The sequence below is a fragment of the Cherax quadricarinatus genome, chromosome 31, assembly GCF_038502225.1.
Source record: "Cherax quadricarinatus isolate ZL_2023a chromosome 31, ASM3850222v1, whole genome shotgun sequence".
Taxonomy (NCBI): domain Eukaryota; kingdom Metazoa; phylum Arthropoda; class Malacostraca; order Decapoda; family Parastacidae; genus Cherax; species Cherax quadricarinatus.
In genome coordinates, this window is record NC_091322.1 from 10,760,334 (window position 1) to 10,786,398 (window position 26,065).

At 41.4% G+C, this 26,065-nt stretch overlaps 1 protein-coding gene across 1 annotated transcript in view; it reads left to right on the plus strand.

The window, feature by feature from the left end:
- Positions 1-6,672: 6,672 nt before the first annotated feature.
- LOC128697432 (chromatin target of PRMT1 protein) overlaps positions 6,673-26,065 on the plus strand; it is a 98,691-nt gene continuing 79,298 nt past the window's right edge. Inside the window, exon 1 of the mRNA XM_053789094.2 lies at positions 6,673-6,799. The gene's annotated coding sequence lies outside the window, so the exon portion shown is untranslated. The remainder of the gene's footprint in view (positions 6,800-26,065) is intronic.

The window sequence follows — 26,065 nt, forward strand, 5'->3', positions numbered from 1 at the left end:
TGTTTCAGCTATAACATTATTTGCTACATTTTTCCATTTTGTATGCCTTAGGTTGAAATCACCAAGCAGTAAGATGTTTGGGGATGGAGCTGGAAGGTTTTCCAAACAGTAATCGATTTTCAGTAGCTGTTCCTTGAACTGTTGGGAGGTTGTATCTGGTGGCTTGTATACAACCACAATGACTAGGTTTTGGTTCTCGATCTTTATTGATAGAACTTCAACTACCTCATTTGTGGTGTTCAGCAACTCCGTGCAGATAAGGGACTCTTTGACATACAGGCCAACCCCCCCTTGTTGCCTGTTTTTTCTGTCGCATCTAAAAAGGTTGTAACCACTTATCCATATTTCACTGTCAAAGTGATCTTTTGTGTGAGTCTCTGTGAAGGCTGCAAACATTGCATTAGACTCCACTAGAAGTCCACTGATAAAAGGTATTTTGTTGTTGGTGGATGGCTTAAGGCCCTGTATATTAGCAAATATGAACGAGGTTGTATTCTGTGTTTGTTGGGGGGATTTTGTTATTGGCATCAGTAGTTGTAATTGTAATTCTGGAGGGCCATGGGTGGCCACTGGCTGCGCCTCCAGTCCAACAAGGCTCCAAGGTGGTGGACTATTTTTGTTATTTCCTTCCATTTTCTTTTTTCGTTTCCTGCCATTAAAAAATCACCTGGAGTTGGGTAGTCGTAGCTACTATTGTTTGTCCTGTGGGGTCTGTGCCTCCTGGTCCCTTTTAGATGGTATGCAGGGCACTCGATGTTGTAACACTGCTTCTGGAGGACCGAGGAGTGGCACATTTTTGGGTGAAAGAAAGTACAGGAAGAAGAGCGACACACTCCTTTAGACAGGAGGTCGCTACATTTTTTGGGATGGTCAAAGTTGCATGTCCCATTTTTTTCCCCTGTTATTCCATGCTTACAGATGCCCCAAGCATAATATTTGCACAAATTCACCTTTGGTTGAGAATTGTTGGGAGGTGTGTTGTCAATTTCTGCAGGTTCTGGGACTGCACTATAATCCTCAGTATCCAAGCCAGGGCCACCCCGTCCTGGATTCCATCTACTTTCCCCAGTAGAGGAAGGAGACTCCTCTCCAACATCTGTACTGTGGGCCACGGTCTTGTGCAATGATGGTTGTATATTTACTGTTTTTGTGGTGGTTTGGGTAGTGTCCCTAGGAGAGTCTGGGCTGGCAGTAAGGCTGGGGGCTGGGTCTGGGTCAGCACTGGGGCTGGGGGATGGGGCTGGGGCTATGACTGTGATGGTTGCAGAAGAGTCTACTCCAGAGGAGTAACCATTCTATAGAATTCATTACCTTTGTAACTTGTGAGCTCATTACCTTTGTACCTAGCAGAAGAGTCTACTCCAGAGACCAGACCTGGAGTTCATTACCTCTACTTTGTAAATTGTGACATCTGTACCTCTACTTGCTCAGGGATATGGCATTGGTAGCTGTAACCAGAGGAGGGAGTCTTTGGCAACTGACTGAATCCAGATTTTCACAATGGCTGGGGGCTGGGTCTGGGTCAGCCCTAAGGCTGGGCACTGAACTAGCTGTTGTTTTTGTTTCCCGTGTTTTTTCTAGTGTGTATCTGCTTATTTTTGGGTCAGTTGTTGTAGACTGGGCGTTCTCTGTGTTAGACTTTACTCCTCTCCTATCTTCCCATGCTCTATATATTCCAGGTAGACTATTCAATAGTTCCTCCTTTTTCTCGTGTTTATTGTTTATTAACCTCCTGAGTGCTTTCCTGATATCTATCCATAGTTCCACATCCCTGTTGCAGATCCAGAAACACCTATCTAGATAGATGTCATTTTTAGTTGCAGTGTTTATTCTTGCACAGGTAACATGATGTTTTGAAAAGCAAATGTTGCATGTGATTCTAGATTGTTTCCCAAGAGCCTTTCTACATGTCCCACAGGTATACTGTACTGCCATCCTGCCTGTATCCTATTTGCAACTGGGTACCACAAGAGCTTGATCTTCACTTTACCTTTCAGCTCTGCACGCAGGTGTGGGTGTTATAGGTCAATACATGGGTATGTGGGATGTAATTAGCATGGAGACTTATTACCCATTAAAAACTTTTATGTTGTATAACATCATATATCATACATCCTACAGCATCTGATTCCTGTCATGATCACTGCTGTTTATCTTGTCCTGGACAGTTATATGTAGTGGTGGTGGCTGGGTTTCGGTGATGAAAGGTTGTTCGGTGGTCAGGAGAATTGGGTATGGGTGCCAATAGGGGGGGTGAGGACCATCCCTTCTGGTTGGGGTGTCGGAGGGGGAGGGTGGCGAGAGGATTTGGTGGTGGTTTATCCTTTTCCACTATCCAGTCACTGCATGTTCACTGTTTCCCTGCACATCAATCAACTATCTCTTATTTTATTATTTCTACTATGGCTTAATACTTATCCAGTTTGTATCCCCACGTCTCCACTTTGCTTGGTTTGGTGATAAGTGGGTCCATGGTATGGGTACCAGCAGGGAGGGAACAACCCCCGCTGGTTGGGGTACGAAGGGGCGGGGGAGAGGTGGGGGGATCAGTGGGGTGACCGTAAACTTGAGCAGTTGTTCCCATATAATTACACCATAGCTTACACTAGCACTCGGTTTTAAAGGATTACTCTCATCCACAATTCAGTACACTATAAGATAAGATAAGATTTCGTTCGGATTTTTAACCCCGGAGGGTCAGCCACCCAGGACAACCCAAGAAAGTCAGTGCGTCATCGAGGACTGTCTAACTTATTTCCATTGGGGTCCTTAATCTTGTCCCCCAGGATGCGACCCACACCAGTCGACCAACACCCAGGCACCTACCCGCTGCTAGGTGAACAGGACAATAGGTGTAAGGAAACGTGTCGAAATGTTTCCACCCGCCGGGAATCGAACCCGGGCCCTCCGTGTGTGAAGCGGGAGCTTTAGCCACCAGACCACCGGGCCACCTTATATATCACTGCCTATTCAAATCCCTTTTCCTCGTTATAACACCTGTACGATAGTTTACATTTCTCTGTCGCCTCTGGCAATAATTTTCCTGGTGAGTGGTCAACCCATATATATATTCCATATATTGTACACTATGTATTGGGTATTTAACGGTCGTATGCTCAATTTATGTATGCTGTGATTCCCTGCACCTCAATGCTACCATCACTCGTTTCATATCTGTTGACTATAGTAGTTACTTATCCGTTATTAACACTTCACTGGACCTCTGGCAATAGTTCGCTAGTGCCAGTCGCTTGTAAGATATTCCCCTTTCTACACTATATTGTAGAGGTAACGGTTGTATGCTCAAATTATGTATGCTGTGATTCCCTGCACCTCAATGCTACCATCACTCTTTTCATATCTTATGACTATAGTAGTTTCTTATCCGTTATTAACACTTCACTGGGCCTCTGGCAATAGTTCGCTAGTGCCAGTCGCTTGTAAGATATTCCCCTTTCTACACTATATATTGAACGCTATACTTGGGGATAATTTGGATTGCTCTTATCTACAATTTAGTTCACTATGCCACTGCACATATATATCCTTGTCACTCACTATATTACTTATAGATAGATAGATCGATATTCGTTTATTTCCACTTGTGTCGACACCCGGCAATAATTCACTAGTGCTGGTCAGGCCTATTTCCCACGGTAACCGTTTCTCCACCGGCACTCTCTATGTGACACTATAATCACTATTTTCCTATTTAGCGTTCACTGATATTCCTTTTTTGTTTGTTCAAAGGAGTATATGCACTTTATGGTTGCACACGCTTATTTCCCGCATTCTGTTCCCTTCACTGCCATCAAGACACGCAGTTTTTGACGGAGCACAAACGCGCGCGACTGTCCCCTCAGTCCCCTCAGTCAGAGGGAAAATTCTTAGGAATCCACCTTGATAATAGACTCAAATTTCAAACACATATACAACAAATTTCTAAGAAAATTTCCAAGACTGTAGGCATACTATCGAAGATACGGTACTATGCTCCACAGTCAGCCCTCCTGGCCCTATATCACTCTCTTATTTACCCCTATCTCACCTATGGAATTTGTGCATGGGGCTCAACAACAATTAACCATCTCAGACCACTAATTACCCAACAAAAGGCTGCAGTTAGAATGATAACAAATTCTCACTACAGGCAGCACACTCCACCAATATTCAATACACTAAACCTACTCACCATACAAAACATCCATACTTATTACTGCACCTATTACATACATAGAACACTTAACTCTGATATTAACCCTCCCCTCAAACATCTCCTTGCCAACCTCAACAGAACACATGACCATAACACAAGGCACAGATCACTCTTTGATGTTCCCCGTGTCCATCTCACACTATGCAAAAACTCAATGCACATAAAAGGCCCTAAAATCTGGAATTCATTTCCTGTAAATATAAAAGAAACACTACCTGTTTATAAATTCAAGTCTCTTCTCAAAGATCACTTACTCACCCAAAACCAAATAAATACTGAATCTGGAGTTTACCAAATCAGCGCCTGATCACTTACTCATCGTCTGCCAAGTCTTTTGCTTTCCAAGTTCGGTACTAGTCCCTCTAGGATTTTTTTATAATCATGTAAACCCAAATAAATACTGCAATATTCCAGCCTAGATAGAACAAGTGACCTAAAATCTGGAATTCATTTCCTGTAAATATAAAAGAAACACTACCTGTTTATAAATTCAAGTCTCTTCTCAAAGATCACTTACTCACCCAAAACCAAATAAATACTGAATAACTGAACCTTATAAATTGTATATCTTAAATGTTTCTCACAATTATATCACATAAATGTTAAACCTAAAACCCAATCTAACTTTATTATTTTTTAAATACACTACCTAACAGAATACTCCATATGACTGAATGTACAACAATGCATGCAACCATATGACCTGTCTTTGTAATACTCACTTGTGCTTTATAGTAATCTGTTTACATTAATGTTTTATCACTGATTTCATCATTGCTTAGTTAATCTTAAGTTAATTTTAAGCCAGCCCGTAATGCTATGCATAGTATAAGTGGCTTTGGCATGCTGCTCTTATCTGTATTTTTTTGTACCTCTGTATGTGTGCTCAAATTGTAAATAAATAAATAAATAAATAAAGGTGTGGACCGGTAAGCCAGCGGAAGGCCTCGGTCAGATGACCAAAAGCTCCAAAGGCGGGTCATCATCTGACTAAGACCCGCGTCAGGAAACATTTGTCCTGTTTCCTGACGAACCTTACCTAACCTAACTGATGGACTGACCACATCGACTCAAGACTGAGGGACTGATTACCCTAAACTCCTTCTGTTCTTCACCATTCTCCTTTGTATGAACCGATGAAGCCACTGTGTGGCGAAACGTTTCCTCATTAAAGATATGCAAGTGTTGCACATGTGTCTAATTTATCATTATTATTATTATGGAAGACTGATGGTTGGAGCCATAGGCTTCATACGCTCTAGAACTGTCGTAACCTTAACACACCACCACCAACACTACTACTAGCTGATAAATTAGACATATGTGCAACTCTATGTATGAACATTAAAATGGTATAAAATACCGACAGGTTGTTAGGTAAGACACATATGCAACAGTTAGGTATCTTTATTTCGAAACGTTTCGCCTACAAAGTAGGCTTCTTCAGTCCAGTACAGAAAAGTTTATAGAACCAGAAGAGACTTGAAGACGATGTAATCAGTCCATCACCCTTAAAGTTTTGAGGTGGTCAGTCCCTCAGTCTGGAGAAGAGCATTGTTCCGTAGTCTGAAACAATATGGAGTTGAAGTGACAGGATGGAGCCTTATCCATATTGTTTCAGACTACGGAACAATGCTCTTCTCCAGACTGAGGGACTGACAACCTCAAAACTTTAAGGGTGATGGACTGATTACATCGTCTTCAAGTTTCTTCTGCTTCTATCAACTTTTCTGCACTGGACTGAAGAAGCCTACTGTGTAGGAGAAACGTTTCGAAATAAAGATACCTAACTGTTGCATATGTGTCTTACCTAACAACTCTATGTATCTTTATTGAGGAAACGTTTCGCCACAGTGTGGCTTCATCAGTCCATACAAAGGAGAATCTTGAAGAACAGGAGGAGAATGAGGTAATCAGTCCCTCAACCTTGAGTCGATGTTGTCAGTCCATCAATCTTGAATAGAATACGGCATACGTCATTCATTAGAGGTTTGCCGGTACTTCCGGCCCGGGTCTTCTCCATATGGTGACCCGGCTCCTACGGCATACGTGCGGAGAAGGAGCTTATAAACCGTTGGTAGGAGAGGTGCAGCAGTCACAGGCGGTGTCACATTTGTTCAATGTGGAAGTAGGTCGTGCCCAAGAAATAGGCAAGCGAAGAATTCCCAAGTATTAAGATCCCAAGAAGTTGCAGTGTCTGACAGGTTTGTAGATGAATGGTTCACTCAATAAAGATACCCAGGTGTTGCACATGTGTCTAATTTATCAACATGTCGGTTCTGAGAACCATTCATCTACAAACTACTATTAGCTATTAAGCGTATATATTTTATTTTATGACTGAAGGAACATATAACATTAATTTACGTTAACAGTGAGAGGAAATAAAAATATCTCATAATTATTCTTATACTGAATAATATTTTTAACTACGTAAGTATTTTTTCAAAAGTATTGGCAACAATGTGTGTGTGTTGCGCGTGGCGGCGGTGTTGGTAACAGTGACCACAAACATACACTGTCCCAAGGAGGTGTCTTGTTCACTATTTTTTTTTTAATTTGATATTTTTTCAGTATCTAAAGGTAGGTGCTTGTGGCTACCACTTGTTGTGTATTGTTGTGTGAGGTGTATTTCTGTGTAAGGTGTCAAACATTGTCAGGTGGAGGGAAGACGTGGTGTAGTAAAGAGTGCTGGCGCGACTCTCCTCATTTTGGACGACGCCATTACAAGCTTCATAATGCCTGCTAATACCATTTCTTGTGATATCATTTATTTATTGTATTTGAGACATGTGTGAATTTATATTCGAATATGAAATAAAATGAGAGATAACTTTCGGATGCCTTGGGTCACTTAATGTTGACCGTCAAGATATTGGGATGTCACATTGTTTGACTTCACTGGGTTATGCTGGGTTAAGTTACTAAGTAAATCCCCCTCAAGGTAGTTTCCTTGACGTTGGTGAGGGGCTCTTGATCTAAGGAACTGAATCTGTGCTCCATTTCCCTGAATTAAGCCTGAATACCTTCCACATCCCCTCCCCCAGGCGCTGCATAATCCTATGGGTTTAGCGCTCCCCCTTGATTATAATAACAAATAATTAAGTAAAAATATATATAATGTACATTTCGGGTACCCTAAGCAACATTGTAAGTATGAATGTATCTTAAAGCCTAAATGAAGCCTTAAGTGTATGAATGCTGATGGAAATAAGTCACTTTGACTTTAGGTTATCCTAGGTAACTAATGTTTATTTCTACAAGTACGTGTACGAGTTATGCAAACCTAGCTGACATCAATAGCATACTATTTAAAAAGCCCCCTGGTTATGCAGACCATTTTAGTCAGATTAGGTCAGTTTTGTTTCCAGGATGCAACCCATACCAGTTGACTAACATTCAGGTACCTATCTATAGCTAGATGAACAGGGACAGCAGGTATCTTAAGGAAACACCCTAATGTTTTCACCTGTACTGGAAATCAAACCACTGACCTCACTGTGTGAGCTGAGTGTGCTAGCAACTGAACTGTGGGATACCTAATAATAATTGTAGTCATGTACTTTTGCCTAAATAAACTTGCTAGTGATCTTGCTGAAATTACTGGATCATCATTAATAATGATAATATATTTCTGCAAGTACATGCATAGGGTATACAGGCCTAGCTGACATCAATGACCCCCTCAAGGGAGGTTCCTTGATACTGGTGAGGGGCTCAATCAAGGGAATTGGATCTGTGCTCCAGTTCCCTGAATTGAACCTGAATACCTTCCATCTTCCTCCCCCCCACATGTGCTGTATAATCCTATGGGTTTAGCGCTTCCCCATGATTATAATAATAATGACATCAGTGACATACTACTATATAGAAAGCCCCTTGTTGTGCAGAGCATTTCAGGCAAATTAGGTCAGTTTTGTCTCAGGATGCAACCCACACCAGTCAACTAACACCCGGTATCCATTTTATTGATGGGGAACACAGGCAACCGGTGTAAGGAAACATGCCCAATGTTTCTACCCTCGCCATGTGAAGCGAGTGTGTTAGCCACCAGGCCACAGGGCCACCCGTGGCTTGAGAGTTCTCCCACACAGTTATCTGTAAGCAGTAAGTTAACATCTAGTGTTTGGTAATCTTAAAGGTCAAAAAGGCACAATACCATGACTGGAACAATACACACACAACCAACAAATAGGAGATAGAAGCTTATGACATTTCGGTCTGAATTGGACCGTTACCACTTCTACTTTTTCTTCCTTTCTCTATTCCATCCCTGTTCCCCTGGCCTATATATACACTGGCTCCCTCACTTTCTTGTGTTAGTGTGTGGCTTGTAAATAGTCCATGTCAGACCAAAACATTGTCATAAGCTTCTCTCTCTTATGTGTGGGTTATTTTTGCATTGGTAATTTTAGCCTTAACCTCTTTCATGAGACAACCTGGTCAATATTTCTTAAAAGTGATAACAATGCAAAATAAACCCAGTGAAAAGTAGGGGTGCCATGGGCACAATAAGGGAGCACTGTATCAATATCTGTGGCCCCAGACTATTAAACATCTCAGCAGAAGAAATCAGAAACACTGCTGGGACAAGTGTAAAAGTCGTCAAGAGGAAACTGGACAAGTATCTTCACCAGGTGCCAGATCACCCAGGCTGTGATGGGCATGTGCAACACCAGCAGCAATAGCCTGGTTGACCAGGCAAGCACCAAATGAGCCTAGCCCAGATGTTGTCTAATCTGTGTACCCTTATAACCATTCAGTTGCTATATGACTTTCTTAGCAATTCTTTCTTGTGCTTAACCTGCATGAACATTATTTTCAGTGGTTTCTTTTTATTATTCTCATATTTTCTAGTTCTCTTTTATCCCACTATGATATTGAATAGTAAGCACTTTGCTATCTCGGTAAAATGATTTTTCTCTTCTTTGCCTCTTTCTGCTCTTGATCTGATTTCTTTTTTCGGCACAGCCAAAAATGATAAGTTTTACAGTGTCCCATTGCTTGGTTGGTAGCTTACTGAGCTCACACACTGAGGTTCATGGCTCGATCCCCAGCACAGGTGGAAGCATTTGGGTGTGTTTCCTTAAGACACCTCTGTCCCTGTTCACCTAGCAGTAAATAGATACCTGGGTATTAGCTGCCTGGTGTGGGTTACATCCTGGGGACAAAATTAACCTAATTTGCCCAAAATGCTCTGCAAAGCAAGGAGCTTTCTGTATACAGTGGACCCCCGCATAACGATCACCTCCAAATGCGACCAATTATGTAAGTGTATTTATGTAAGTGCGTTTGTACGTGTATGTTTGGGGGTCTGAAATTGACTAGTCTACTTCACAATATTCCCTATGGGAAAAAATTCGGTCAGTACTGGCACCTGAACATACTACTGGAATGAAAAAAAGTTCGTTAACCGGGGGTCCACTGTATATCATTGATGTCAGCTAGGTCTTTATATGTTGTATCATGTATTTGTAGAAATAAAGATTATTGTTATTTCTCTGTCCATTGCTTCCTTCAGAAGCTATAATTATTTGCTATTTTCTTTATTTACTTTTAGACTAATGTTAACTAGCTAAAATTTCTTTAGCTAATTCAACCATCCATTCCATTTGTTTTCTGGTTTGATATAATTATTCTGTTTTGGCTTTATATTCCTCTAGTATGTTTATTTCCTTTGCAAAGCTTCTGTTGATATTTTCTGCAAGATCATGAGCCAAGTACACTTGTTTATATCTAAGTTTGTCCTTTGCTTTGTTATACCTGTGTAACTATCTAGTATTTATTTGATGCTTCTCCAAGTCATCTATATTCTTTACCAATTCTTTGTTTATCTCTGCTACTCTTTATTTTTAACCCTTAAACTGTTCACACACAGATATAAGTTCACCTGTGTAGCACTCCGAATATTTTGAAAAATAAAAAGTTTTTTTTTTTAAATGAAGAGTGCATTGAGGTCCAGTACTTACTGAGATATAAGCCCGTGAAGTTAGTGCTAAATGATGAGGTGTCGGCAACATGGAGCACTGCCGCTTGCAGAAGTAATAAACATTTATTGTTTTTTCCAATTGACTTAAGAAATCGTAATGACACGATTGCAAATAAACCATACCCCCGGCCGGGATTGAACCCGCGGTCATAGAGTCTCAAAACTCCAGCCCGTCGCGTTAGCCACTAGACCAGCTAGCCACAATAAGATTCATCCAACTAGGTATATTTCTACACCATAGGAAGGTTAGCACAGGCACCTCTGTGACCACAAATGCAAGTTTTTACAGACGAATCTCCAGCTAGCGTGGCCGTGACGAACTCTAGCTCAAGTCCCTTCACTGCCGTCAACATGACTTAAGAAATCGTAATGACACGATTGCAAATAAACCATACCCCCGGCCGGGATTGAACCCGCGGTCATAGAGTCTCAAAACTCCAGCCAATCGTGTCATTACGATTTCTTAAGTCATGTTGACGGCAGTGAAGGGACTTGAGCTAGAGTTCGTCACGGCCACGCTAGCTGGAGATTCGTCTGTAAAAACTTGCATTTGTGGTCACAGAGGTGCCTGTGCTAACTTTCCTATGGTGTAGAAATATACCTAGTTGGATGAATCTTATTGTGGCTAGCTGGTCTAGTGGCTAACGCGACGGGCTGGAGTTTTGAGACTCTATGACCGCGGGTTCAATCCCGGCCGGGGGTATGGTTTATTTGCAATCGTGTCATTACGATTTCTTAAGTCATGTTGACGGCAGTGAAGGGACTTGAGCTAGAGTTCGTCACGGCCACGCTAGCTGGAGATTCGTCTGTAAAAACTTGCATTTGTGGTCACAGAGGTGCCTGTGCTAACCTTCCTATGGTGTAGAAATATACCTAGTTGGATGAATCTTATTGTGGCTAGCTGGTCTAGTGGCTAACGCGACGGGCTGGAGTTTTGAGACTCTATGACCGCGGGTTCAATCCCGGCCGGGGGTATGGTTTATTTGCAATCGTGTCATTACGATTTCTTAAGTCATGTTGACGGCAGTGAAGGGACTTGAGCTAGAGTTCGTCACGGCCACGCTAGCTGGAGATTCGTCTGTAAAAACTTGCATTTGTGGTCACAGAGGTGCCTGTGCTAACCTTCCTATGGTGTAGAAATATACCTAGTTGGATGAATCTTATTGTGGCTAGCTGGTCTAGTGGCTAACGCGACGGGCTGGAGTTTTGAGACTCTATGACCGCGGGTTCAATCCCGGCCGGGGGTATGGTTTTTTTTTCCAATTCTTTTCTATTTTCTGTTGTTTTCATGTTATGATAATAATGCTTTCTTACAGATATTTTGATTTCATACCCAATTCTTGTTGAGACACAAATGTTTGGTACTGATTTAGTAATCATACTGTAACAAAAACACACATGTTCACACTCATAGATGAATTTGTACACCTGGTTGAATCACATGCTGTTGTTTACATCTATATATATATATATATATAAAATACACACACACGCGCACGCGTTTACATACGTATTTACAGGTCAGATTTATGTTTCTAGAAGTCCACCACTGCACGTCTCGTTTGTCACGCCACACCAGTGCCATGATGTCATTGGCATGAAACGATTCCACTAAACTTGCTCCAGTGAACTTTGGCATGTGTTTTCTACTTGTCACTGTTTCACATATATCAGTATTGTTCACACGTAGGAAATCAGTGAGCATAGGGCTTGTATACCAGTTGTCTGTGAACAATGTATGACCCTTGCCAAGGTATGGCTGCATCATCTTGCGAACAACTTCACTAAAAAATGCCCAACATGCTCCTGGTATCGTTGAGTGTCCCCTGTGTAAATAATGACATCCAACCCAAGACCAGTCTCACAGTCACACATAACAAAGAGTTTTATACCAAGCAATTACGTTTGCTTGGTATATGTTTAAATGACAGTCGCCCCTTGAACAGTATCAAGGACTCGTCAACAACAATATTCTTGAATGGATAAAAGTAAGCACTGAATTTGTGGTTCAGATACATAAACAATTCCCAGATTTTGTATAGGAGGTCATTTCGGTTTGGCGTATTCTTGTCTGCGAAGTGCAACATTCATAGCAGGGAATGTTGCAGGGAAGGAAGTCACGGAAGAGTGGAGTACTGATGATGTGGTCTGTTGACCAGTAGTTTGCTATATTGTTCTTATATGTGTGTGGCATAAACATGAGAGTAAATACATTTCAGCCACAGTTGTATCTTTCCACCTGCGCAGCTGTGACAGTTCTGAAACATCTGTGTGGTTCATTGTATACTGGTGCATGTTGGTCTGGGTAACAGTCAGGTTCATTATCAGCTCATCAAAGTATAGTTGAAAATATTCTAACTCTGTAGACTCATTTGTGATGGGACAGTGTGGCATGATGCCACTTCCACTGGCATCAAAATTGAAAGGATGTGGCATGAATGGTGTACTTGCTGTCCAGTTCCATTCGCAGTTCTGTGGCATGGGGTGTAGGGGAGCAGGAGAGGGGACGAGTGGAGGCAGCACGTGGTTGAGAGGGTACCGGGTAGTCCTTTGTCTGCCCACCCACCACACCACGAAGTCCAGGCACCATGCTACCTTCCTCTTCCTCCATCCCAGCATACTCTCCTTCATGGTCACTATCACTATCACGATCAGTGGCTGGGGCTTTGGTCGTGACCTACCACAGCCCTTGCTCCTGACTATATGGCACACTGCCTGAATGTAGGTTATGATGTCTAAAAGTAAGTTTCACTGGGGAAAAATGCTAATCACTTTCATTCGACGAATTATCTATAGGCATAAAAACTATTTCATCGTCACTTATTTATTTATTTATTTATTTATTTTTTAATTTGAACATGATACAGTGAAGTACAAAGGAATACAGTTATACCGCTTTCACTATCGTCAACAGCATAATGCTTGGAAAATAATAATTTCCTCTTGCGGAGTTGCCTTTGGGTAGTAATACTAGCAACCCCAGAGGTGCTGGGCTAAGGGTCTGTTGTGGCCACACTGGCCACCCCAGAGGTAATGGGCTGAAGGTCGTCTGGGTTGTCATCAATAGTTTCACTAATTCCTTGATCATTATACCTTTGACCTTTGAAGAGTTTCAAGAGTTTATCTACTCTCTGAGCCCGGCCATGGGCCAGGCTTGTCTGGTGCTTGCCTGGTCAGCTAGACTGTTGCTGCTGGAGGCCCGCTGCCCCACATATCCATCACAGCCTGGTTGATCTGGCACCTGGTGAAGATACTTGTCCAGTTTCGTCTTGAAGGCTTCTACACTTGTTCCAGCAGTGTTTCCGATATCTTCTGGTAAGGTGTTGAACAGTCTTGGACCCCGGATGCTGATACAGTGTTCCCTTATTGTCCCCACTGCACCCATGCCCCTCACTGGGTTTATTTTACACTTCCTCCCATATCTCTCACTCCAGTATGTTGTTATGGCAGTGTGCAGATTTGGGACCAAGCCCTCGAGTACCTTCCAGGTATATATTATCATGTATGTACCTCTCTCTCCTCCGCTCCAATGAGTACATGTTCAAGACTTGCAGGCGTTCCCAGTAGTTTAGGTGCTTTACTGGCTCAATGTGAGCCATGAACGATCTCTGTATTTGTTCCAGCTCCGATATTTCTCCTGCCTTGAACAGGGCCGTCAGCACTGAGCAGTATTCTAAGTGAGGGAGCACTAGTGATTTGAAGAGTGTCACCATCGGCATTATTTCCCTTGTTTTGAAAGTTCTCAATACCCACCCTGTCATCTTCGTGGCTGTCATGATCTTTGTCTTGTTATGGTCTTTAAAAGAAAGGTCCACAGACACAATTATTCCTAGGTTTTTACGTGTTCTTTACATTCTGTTTGGTGACCCTCTTGAGTTTTTTATATAGCGGCCATATCGCTGTCAAATCCGCTAAACTCGCATTCTGTTTCACTTCCTGAGAATACATGTAGTAGTGTTAATACGACGAGGCGTGAGTGATTCACGAGGGTGTGCCATGATGTTGACCCAAGATGGAGCTGAAACTAACTGGTGCTACCATGCGGTACCCCGGCATCCCCAATTTTTTTATACTGTGTACACTGAGTGCACAGATCCATTCTCTCATGTCTAGGCAACTCAGGCCTATTGTGCCAAATTTGAAGGAATGAAAAATAAAATGTTAATCTACGTTCAGAGCACTGCGCACGTACATCTACATGTGGACAATTTAACGGCTAAATCTTGTTGTACAGTGGACCCTCAACCAGCGAAATTAATCCGTTCCTGAGAGCTCATCGTTAGTCAAAATTATCGTTAGTCAAGTTAATTTTCCCCATAAGAAATAATGGAAATCAAATTAATCCGTGCAAGACACCCAAAAGTATTGAAAAAAAAATTTTTACCACATGAAATATTAATTTTAACCCTTTGAGGGTCGACAGGCCCTCTCCGAAACTCGTTCTCAGGGTCGGCCAAATTTAAAAAAAAAAAAAATTATTTTCTCTTATGAAAAGATAGAGAATCTTTTCCCGATCATAAAGACACCAAAAGTTTGAAATTTGATAGAAAACTTATGAAATTATGCTCTCGCAAAGTTAGCGGTCTCGGCGATGTTTACGCATCGGCGATTTTGCCCACTTTGAGCCCCATTTTCGGCCAATTTCACTGTACTAGTCGACAAAAAACATGAATATTTCGCTAGAACTCCATTTTTTCTATCGAATGGGTGCAAGAAACCACCCATTTATGAAATTCAACTATCCAGTACAGTGGTCAGAATTTAGCAATTTTGCCAATTTCACACAAATTTCAAAAGATGCCAATTTCCGAATAGGGTCCAGAATAAACAAGAAAGACATTCCTGGCACTAAAATGACATTTCCTCTAGTCATTAGTCACGTCTCAAGGCCCCTCTTATATTCTTTTGCTTTCCATTTTGAATTTTTATTCTCACAAAAAATATAAGATTTACTGTTATGCAGACTACTGCATTAGTGTAAAAAATGGTATAAATATTATTGGTGCACTTGTGAAAGAATATTAGACTCACCAGTTGACGTGTATTGCACGCTTGGCACGATTTGTTTACTTTTGAAGTTTGGTAAAAATCGAACATTTCTGCTACTTTGAGCTCAATTTCAAGGCACCTTTCTTTGTAAAACCAGCCAAAATCATCTCAATTTCTGTAATATGTCTTCCATTCTATAAAACGAGACCAAGAAAACTAGAATACAACAATAAATACCATATGAAAATACACTGCAAAGTCGCTGATTTATTCCAAAAAAATGGTCAAAGTTTTTTTTTTCTCATTATGCACTGTGTGCTGCAGGATTTTTTTTAGACTGTGCACACTGACCACATAGACCCATTCTTTCATATGAAGGCCTACCAGCTTTCTCCCACTAGATTTGAGGCCGCTAGAATTTATGCGTACTAGTACGTCAAAAACCCCTACGCGTAAAACGTACTAGTACGACGAAAACCCTCAAAGGGTTAATACACACAAAATGAAGATTACATGCATAGTTACACGACACTTACCTTTATTGAAGATCTGGTAATGATTGATGGGATGGGAGGAGGGGAGAGGTGTTAGTGTTTAGAAGGGGAATCCCCTTCCATTAGCACTTGAGGCAGCAAGTCTTTTTCTGGGGTTACTTCCCTTGTTCTTTTAATGCCACTAGGACCAGCTTCAGAGTCACTGGACTTCTGTCGCACAACATATCTGTCCATAGATACCTGTACCTCTCGTTCCTTTATGACTTTCCTAAAGTGGTTCACAACATTGTCAGTGTACAGGTTGCCAACACGGCTTGCAGTAGCTGTGTCAGGGTGATTTTCATCAAAAAAGGTTTGCACTTCAAGCCACTTTGCACACATTTCCTTTATCTTAGAAGTAGGCAACTTCTTCAATTTCTCTCTCCCCTCCTCCGAAGCAGTTTCCTCAGGTCTGCCCTCTTGCTGTTCAAGATGATCTAGCAGCTCATCAGTGGTTAGTTCTTCACTGTCCTCCACCACCAACTCTTCCACATCCTCCCCACTAACCTCCAACCCCAAGGACTTCCCCAATGCCACAATGGATTCCTCAACTGGCATAGGATTCTCAGGGTTAGCCTCAAACCCTTCAAAATCCCTTTTGTCTACACATTCTGGCCACAGTTTTTTCCAAGTAGAGTTCAATGTCCTCTTAGTCACTTCCTCCCAAGCCTTACCTATAATGTTTACACAATTGAGGATGGTAAAATGATCTTTCCAAAACTCTCTCAGAGTCAGTTGAGTTTCTGAGGTCACTACAAAGCACCTTTCAAACATAGCTTTTGTGTACAGTTTCTTGAAGTTGGAAATAACCTGCTGGTCCATGGGCTGCAGGAGAGGAGTGGTATTAGGAGGCAAAAACTTCACCTTAATGAAGCTCATGTCCCTAGAAAGTCGCTCTGCCACATCTGTAGGATGACCAGGGGCATTGTCTAATACCAGGAGGCACTTAAGGTCTAATTTCTTTTCAATTAGGTAATTTTTCACAGTGGGGGCAAATGCATGGTGTAACCAGTCATAGAAAAAGTCCCTAGTGACCCATGCCTTACTGTTTGCCCTCCACAGCACACACAAATTAGCCTTGAGGACATTGTTTTTCCTGAACGCTCTGGGGGTTTCAGAGTGATACACCAATAAAGGCTTCACTTTGCAATCACCACTAGCATTGGCACACATCAACAGAGTAAGCCTGTCTTTCATAGGCTTATGTCCTGGGAGTGCCTTTTCCTCCTGAGTAATGTACGTCCTGCTTGGCATTTTCTTCCAAAACAGGCCTGTTTCGTCACAATTAAACACTTGTTCAGGTTTCAGTCCTTCACTATGTACTCCTTGAAGTCCTGCACATATTTTTCAGCCAATTTGTGGTCCGAACTGGCAGCCTCACCATGCCTTATCACACTATGAATGCCACTACGCTTCTTTAATCTCTCAAACCAACCTTTGCTGGCCTTAAATTCACTCACATCACTAGTTGCTGGCATTTTTTTAATTAGATCGTCATGCAACTTCCTAGCCTTTTCACATATGATCGCTTGAGAGATGCTGTCTCCTGCTATATGTTTCTCGTTTATCCACACCAGTAACAGTCTCTCAACATCTTCTATCACTTGCGATCTCAGTTTCGAAAACATAGTTGCACCTTCGGCAAGAACAGCTTCCTTGATTGCCGTTTTCTTGCCCACAATAGTAGCGATGGTTGATTGGGGTTTATTATACAACCTGACCAGCTCAGAGATACGCACTCCACTTTCATAATTATCAATGATCTCTTTCTTCATCTCCATAGTAATTCTCACCCTTTTTGCTGTAGGGTTGGCACTTGAAGCTTTCTTGGGGCCCATGGTGACTTATTTTGCTGGTGCAATCACTAAAAAGGCTGTGATAATATGAAATGTTCCAGTTGTATGTTTGGAAGCGACCGCGGTGGCTGGCTGGCTTGTAAACACTGGCACCAAAGAGACAAGTGAGGCGCGCTCAGGCCAAAGTGGACGCATATGGTACGGAACGTATAGCGCTGGTCGGGTTTTTAAGCGCTAGTCGAGGCAAAATTTTTGCGTTAAAATGTATCGCTAGTCAGATTTATCGTTAATCGATGCCATCGCTGGTTGAGGGTCCACTGTGTTTTCTACACAAGTTGTTGAGAAATTATCCTATTTCACTCTTCAAATGTTCATTTTCCCTATTCATTTTGTCTAAAAGTCTTACCTACCTGACATGGTTTTGTTCCAGTTTTTAAAAATTTGCGTGTTTGGTTTTTCTCCAGTTTTAAAAATTTACCAATGTTCTCTTTATTGTTGTTATTTGTTGCTTGGCCATACCATTCTTGGATCTGGTACTATCAGTCATTTTGATGTTTGCTTCTTAGTTTCTTTTAAAATCTACATAGAACCTTTTCAGTATGAATGATTTTTAAAATACAGGTCCGCCATCACAAATCCGGCAATCAGTTATTCAGTTCCTTCAGTTATTCAGCACTAATTTTGGCTAGCATAATTTCAAATTTCCAGGGTCGCCACACCAACCTGCTGGTACTGTTTGGTGGCGCTACTTGCTGCATAAGTCATTCCAATTTCTTTTTTCCATTTATTGTTTTAACCTGCTTACTTTTAGCCCTAGCCATGGTTCCAATGAATAAAAGAAATGCTTCTCATTATGTAAAGCACCTGCACAGTACATTATCCATTAAAGATTAGGTGGCTTTGAAGCCACTGTCGGTTGTCATGAACTCAGTCTCGTGAAGCAGGAGAATATGCTTTATTATTACGCTCATATCAACACTACAGCTTATTTGCCTATCACAATTGATCTAATATGACATAAGAAATATAAATAACATTAAACATGTTAAATACTCCAGAATGAATAATATTTGGCATAACACCGAGCAGTTCGACAAAGTTATGAAGAGGATATGGTAAACAAATGCCATTCTCCTATCCTTGTCTTGGGGGCTTATATTAGAGAAAACGGAGTGTAGCACAGGGCTAACTATGATATACAGTGGACCCTCAACCAGCCAAGAAAACGGCAATCAAGGAAGCTGTTCTTGCCAAAGGTGCAACTATGTTTTCGAAACTGAGATCGCAAGTGATAGATGTTGAGAGACTGTTATTGGTATGGATAAACGAAAAACAGATAGCAGGAGATAGCATCTCTCAAGCGATCATATGTGAAAAGGCTAGGAAGTTGCATGACGATTTAATTAGAAAAATGCCAGCAACTAGTGGTGATGTGAGTGAATTTAAGGCCAGCAAAGGTTGGTTTGAGAGATTTAAGAATCGTAGTGGCATACATAGTGTGATAAGGCATGGTGAGGCTGCCAGTTTGGACCAAAAAGCAGCTGAAAAATATGTGCAGGAATTCAAGGAGTACATAGACAGTGAAGGACTGAAACCTGAACAAGTGTTTAATGGTGACACTGACAATGTTGTGAAACACTTTAGGAATGTCATAAAGGAACGGGAGGTACAGGCCTCTATGGGCAGATATGTTGTGCAACAGAGGTCCAGTGACTCTCAAGCTGGTCCTAGTGGCATTAAAAGAAGAAGGGAAGTAACCCCGAAAAAGGACTTGCCACCTCAAGTCCTAATGGAAGGGGATTCCCCTTATAAACACTAAGACCATCAACACACTCCCCTCTTCCCATCCCATCAATCATCACCAGATCTTCAATAAAGATAAGTGTCATGTAACTGTGCATGTCTTCTTCAGTTTGTGTGTATTAAAATTAATATTTCATGTGTTAAATTTTTTTTTTTCAATACTTTTGGGTGTCTTGCACGGATTAATTTGATTTCCATTATTTCTTATGGGGAAAATTAACTTGACTAACGATTATTTTGACTAACGATGAGCTCTCAGGAACGAATTAATAGCGTTAGTCGAGGGTCCACTGTACATTCGTACTTCACCATAAACATGAAACAAAAAAGTTATTTTCTCTCTATAGATTATCACACAGCAGCATATGTGTAGAGAACCTAGGATAACCCCAAAAAAAGTCAACGTGGCTTACTTTTAGTACCTGGCTTGGATTAGCCATATGTGATTTTTGGTAAATATTCGATTCCCAGCCAGGGTAGAAACATTAGGCGTGTTTCTTTACACCTGTTATCTATGTTTACCCATCAGTAAATATGTACCTGGGTGTTAGTCGACTAGTGTGGGTGTTATCCTGGGACGCTGACCTAATTTTCTTGAAATACTCAGCATAACAAGTGGCTTTCTATACAGTAGTATGTCACTGATGTCAGCTAGGCCTGTATACCTTGTAGTACATGTACGTGCAGTAAATCAAGATATTAGTATTATTATTATTATTATTATTATTATTATTATTTTCTCAGTTGTTTATTGGGTTATCTTATTCAAACTTGGGCAATGTATGATGGAAAGATACTTCTTCACATACACCAAAAATGAAAGAAATCAGACCATAAATAGCGGAGTTCACTTCTCAGCCATTAGTGGCCGCTTAGCGGTATATTTTTGTATGGTTGTTATGGTTATATTCTCATTTTTTCGGTCTCATTTGATAGAATGAAAGATGTATTACAGAAATAGATATGATTTTGATTGCTTTCATGACGAAAAGTACCTTGAAATTGCGCTCACAGTAGTGAAAATGTTCTTTTCTTTAGCGAAGCTCAAGAGTAAACAAATGACGTCACTGTCCAATACCTGTCTGCCTGCTAGTCTAAATTCCAGTATGGAGTCAAGAATGGATTGACATTATTTATACAATTATTACAATAATGCAGTAGTCTGCATAACAGTAAATCATTTATTTATTTTTTTTTTTTTTGTGAATAAAAATTCCAAATGGTAAGCAAGAGTAATATAAGAGAGGCCTGTAGCCATAACTAATGAACAGAGAAAATGTTATTTTAGTGCTAGAAATGTCTACATTGTTTATTCTGGAACCTATTTTGAAATTGGCATCTGTTGAAATTTGTGTGAAATCGGCCAAATTGCCAATTTCTGACCACTTTATAGGGTAGTTGAAATAACTGAATGGGCAGTTTCTTGTGCTCTGTTGACAGACTAGAAGTAAATAAGTTTATTCAGGTATACACAAATACAGTTACATAGATTATCATACATAGCAGTGTATGTATAGAGAACCTAGGATAACCCAGAAAAGCCAAAGTGACTTATTTCCAGTACCTGGCTTGGGCTTGCCATATATGATTTTTGGTAAAAAAAAATTTTCTCGGTTGTTTGTTAGGCTATCTCATTGAAACTTGGGCAATGTATGATGGAAAGATGCTTGTTAATGTACAACAAAAATAAAAAAGACGGACGATAAATAAGGGAGTTCACTTCTCAGCCATTAGCCGCCTCTTTGCAGTATATTTTCGTATGGTTTTTATGGTTGTATTCTCATTTTTTGGACTCATTTGATAGAATGGAAGATATATTACAGTAATAGACATGATTTTGATTGCTTTCATGATGAAAGTACCTTGAAATTGAGCTCAAAGTAGCGGAAATGTTCGATTTTTGCCGACGTTCAATGAACTGTGTAAGTCAAGTTGGTTAATTTTATTAAGTGTATTCTAACTTAACCACTCTGTAATTCGACAAACTCAGTAATCCGGCACACTACGGGTCCCAATGATGCCGGATTTGTGATGGAGGACCTGTAGTACAGTAGGGCCCCGCTTTATGGCGTTTTGCCTTACAACGTTCCGCTGATACAGACATTTCAAATTATGACCAAAACTCGCTATACAGCTCTCCCCACCTGACTTTCTAATACGGTCTCTCTCATTTATTTGTTTTACCTCGTTTACTCACCTCTCACCCTACATTAAGACTACAAATATTTTAAGGTAAGTAATGAGTGTACTGTATATGCATTTTATCACTCTAGGGCGCCTTAAATGTCGTAGTATATTACATGTGGGTGGGGTGGCTTGGCCTGGCTGGCTACCATACTTCCCACACCTGACTTCCTACAAATAAATGTTAATCACCTCTCACCCTACATTAACCCCCAAACGATCCAAACATATATATGTATACGTTCTTACCTCTAGCGCCACGAGCGTATATATACATTTCATTTTTCATTCCTTCAAAATTGGCGCAATAGGCCTGAATCGCCTAGACATGAGAGAATGGGTCTGCATACTCAGTGTGCGCCATATGAAAAAATCGGGAACGCCTGGGTACCGCATGGTAGGACCAGTTAGTTTCGGCTCCATCTTGGGTCAACATCATGGCACATCCTCGTGATTCACTCACACCTCCTTGTATTAACACTCTACTATTCGAAGAAAGTGATATAGAGTGTGAGTTTAGTGGATTTGACACCAACGGGGCCACTAATATTCAAGGAATTAGTGAAAATATCGTTCATAACCCAGATGACCCTCAGTCCATCACCTCTGGGGTGGCCACACCAGACCTTGGGCCAAGCACCTCTGGGGTAGCCAGTGTGGCCACAGCAGACCCTAGGCCAAGCACTTCTGGGGTGCCCAGTGTGGCCACACAAGACCCTGGGCCAAGCACCTCTGGAGTGGCGAGTGTTACCCATAGGCAACTTGGCAAGAGGAAACTTTCATTTTCCCGGTGTTTTAGTGATAGTGATGTAAGTGACAAGGAGATTGATTTTATGCCATTCAAGGATTCGTCTAGCGATAGTGAAGTTCATTTTTCACCAGTGAAGTGTATTTTTAGGTGGCGGCGTCTGCGTTCAGGCAGTGTGCCATATGCAGTTCCCAAGGGTCGTGGCAGGTCACGATCCAAAACCCCCGGCCACTGATAGTGATAGTGATCACGAAGGTGAATATGCGGGGATGGAGGAAGTAGTGGTGGGTGGCACAGTACCTGGACCACATGGCGCAGTGGGTGGACAGACAAAGGACCGCCCGGCACCCCCTCAACCATGTGCTGCCTCCATTCCTGTCCCTCCTCCTGCTCCCCCTCGCCCCATGTCACAGGTCCACCCTGCACAATGTGATCACGAATGGAACTGGACACAAAGTATATTTGTGTCATGGCCTTGTGGAAGTGGCATCCAGCCAGGATGTCCCCTAACCAATGAGTCTACAGAGTTAGACTTTTTCCAGTTATACTCTGACGAGTCTATAATGAACTTGATAGTGACCCAGACAAACAATTATTACCGATATGTCACGGACAACACAGCAGAGGTTGGAGAATCGTCACGGCTGAGCAGGTGGAAAGACACAAAAATGGCTAAAATGTATTTATTCCTTGCCACTGTCATGCTTAAGCCACATACCTATAAGAACAATAGTGGACCCCCGCATAGCGAACGCCTTGCATAGCGAACAATCCGCATAGCGAACGCTTTGTTCGCCAAAATTTTGCCCCGCATAGTGGACAAAAACCCGCTCAGCGACCTTCGTCCGAGACGCGTCCATTGTTTACCAGCCAGCCTCCGCGGTAACATTCAAGCATACACTCGGAATATTTCGTATTATTACAGTGTTTTCGGTGCTGTTTCTGGAAAATAAGTGACCATGGGCCCCAAGAAAGCTTCTAGTGCCAACCCTGTGGTAAAAAGGGTGAGAATTAGTATGGAAATTAAGAAAGATTTTGAAGGGTTTGGGGCTAACCCTGAGAAGCCTATGCCAGTTGTGGAATCCATTGTGCCTACTTCAAAAATTAAGGAAATGTGTGCACAGTGGGTTGAACTGCAAACCTTTATGGATGAAAATCACCCTGACACAGCTGTTGCAAGCCGTGCTGGTGACTATTTCAATGACAATGTTATGGCCCATTTTAGACAAATCGTAAAGGAACGGGAGGTACAGAGCTCTATGGACAGATTTGTTGTGCGACAGAGGTCCAGTGACTCTGAAGCTGGTCCTAGTGGCATTAAAAGAAGAAGGGAAGTAACCCCGGAAAAGGACTTGCTACCTCAAGTCCTAATGGAAGGGGATTCCCCTTCTAAACACTAACACTCTCTCTCCCCTCCTCCCATCCCATCAATCATCACCAGATCTTCAATAAAAGTAAGTGTCATGTAATTGTGCATGCCTTTTTCAGTTTGTGTGTACTAAAATTAACATTTTTTTTGTGGTAAAAAAAAATTTTTTTCATACTTTTGGGTGTCTTGCACGGATTAATTTTATTTCCATTATTTCTTATGGGGAAAATTAATTCGCATAGCGAACATTTCGCATAACGACCAGCCCTCTTGCACGGATTAAGTTCGCTATGCGGGGGTCCACTGTATATGTAACTACTGGTCCACAGACCACTTCATCAGTACTCCAGTCTTCCATGACCTCCTTCCCTGCAACAGATTCACTCTGTTGCTACGAATGTTGTGCTTCTCAGACAGGAATACGCCAAACAGAAATGACCTTCTGTACAAAATTCGGGAAGTGTTTATGTATTTGAAGCAGAAAATCAGTGCATACTTTTATTTCTTCAAGAACATTGTTGTTGATGGGTCCTTGATTCTGTTCAAGGGACGCCTGTCATTCAAGCAATATATACTGAGCAAACGTAATTACTTTGGTATAAAACTTTTTGTGTGTGACTGTGAGAGTGGTCTTGTGTTGGATGTCATTGTGTACACTGGGAGAAACACACTCGATGATGACAGATGGATGTTGAGCATTTCTGGTGATGTTGTTCGCAGGATGATGGAACCATACCTTGGCAAGGGCCATACAATGTACACAGACAACTGGTATACAAGCCGTATGCTCGCTGATTTCCTACAATACTGATATATGTGGAACAGTGAGAAGGAATAGAAAACAAATGCCAAGGTTCAGTGGAGGCAGTGTTAAATGTGCAGTGCAAATGTTTCATGCTAATGACATCATGGCACTGATGTGGCATGACAAATGGAATGTGATATTGCTGTCAACCATCCACAGAAACAAGATGGTACACGCAGACAAAGTGAACAGGGAGACCAATGAACGGATTGTAAAGCCAGCTGCTGTCGTGGACTATACAAACAATATGCGACTATTTGACAAGTGTGACATGATGATAGGGTTCATTGACTGTATGCGTAGGAGTCGCAAGTGGTATATAAAACTGTTTTTTCACCTTGTAGACATTGCAGTGCTCAATGCATTCAGTATGTACGAAATAAAGACTGGAAAACGACAACGTTTTGCAGAATTCTCCCTGAATGTTGTAAAACAGATAGCAAGAAAGTATGGTACCACACCTGTACCTGCCCCTCAACAGCGACTTGTCACACCACCTCAGCCAGTGGGGGAAGTGCCAGACCGAATCATTCCTAACTGTCACTACCTGGTACCAATACCACCTACCCCCAAGAAGAAGAATTCTCAGAAAAAGTGTGTTGTGTGCTACCACCACAAAACGACCCCAACAGTGGAAGGACACACGATTCATGTGTCACCAGTGTGGGGTGTATGAATCCATGCTTCATGGGGTATCATACAATCGTGGAATTCTAGAAACATAAGTGGGACATGTAAATACTTATATATAGTTGTAGATAATAGAATGTGATTTAGCCAGGTGTGCAAAATCACCTGTCTGTGTGTACATGTGTGTTTATGACAATATGATGATAATTTCGTATATAATATTGGTGTATAAACAACAATTGGCATTGGAATCAAAAGATTTACTAGAAAACATAATTATCATATCATATGAAAACCAAGAAAATTAAAAAAAAAAAAAAAAAGTAAATGCATGTATGTAGAATTTCTGCAAGCGGCAGCACTCCATGTTGCCGTCAGGTGATCGCCAAGTGCCAACTTCACGGCCTCATATCTCAGTAAGTACTGATCCTAAATTTTTTTTATCCTATAACACTTAAAAAAATGTGCTCTTTATTTCTATTAAAAAAAAAAAATTTTCCCCAAAAAATATTCGGGGTGCTGGGCTAGAGAACGTATATATACGTTTGGAACGTTTAGGGGTTAAGACTACAAATACAGTGGACCCCCGCATAACGATATTATTTCAATCCAGAAGTCTGTTTGGGTGCCGTTATAGACCGAATTTGTTCCCATAAGAAATATTGTGAATTAGATTAGTCCGTTTCAGACCCCCAAAAATACACCTACAAAAGCACTTACAAAAATACACTTACATAATTGGTCAAGTTGGGAGCTGATCGTTAGGCGGGGGTCCACTGTATTTTAATGTAGGTAATGAGTGTTCTGTGTGTGTATTTTACCTTTTATTGTTTTTAATGCCTAGTTCTAATGCTAACTTAATATTTGTTAGTGTAAACTTACCTGGCATTTATATGCATTTGTAAGTGGAAAAAATAACATTCTGCTTTCCGGCGGTAGCCTGGAACCTAGCCTGCCATATAAGTGGGGCCCTGCTGTATATCCTGACATTATGAGGGCACCA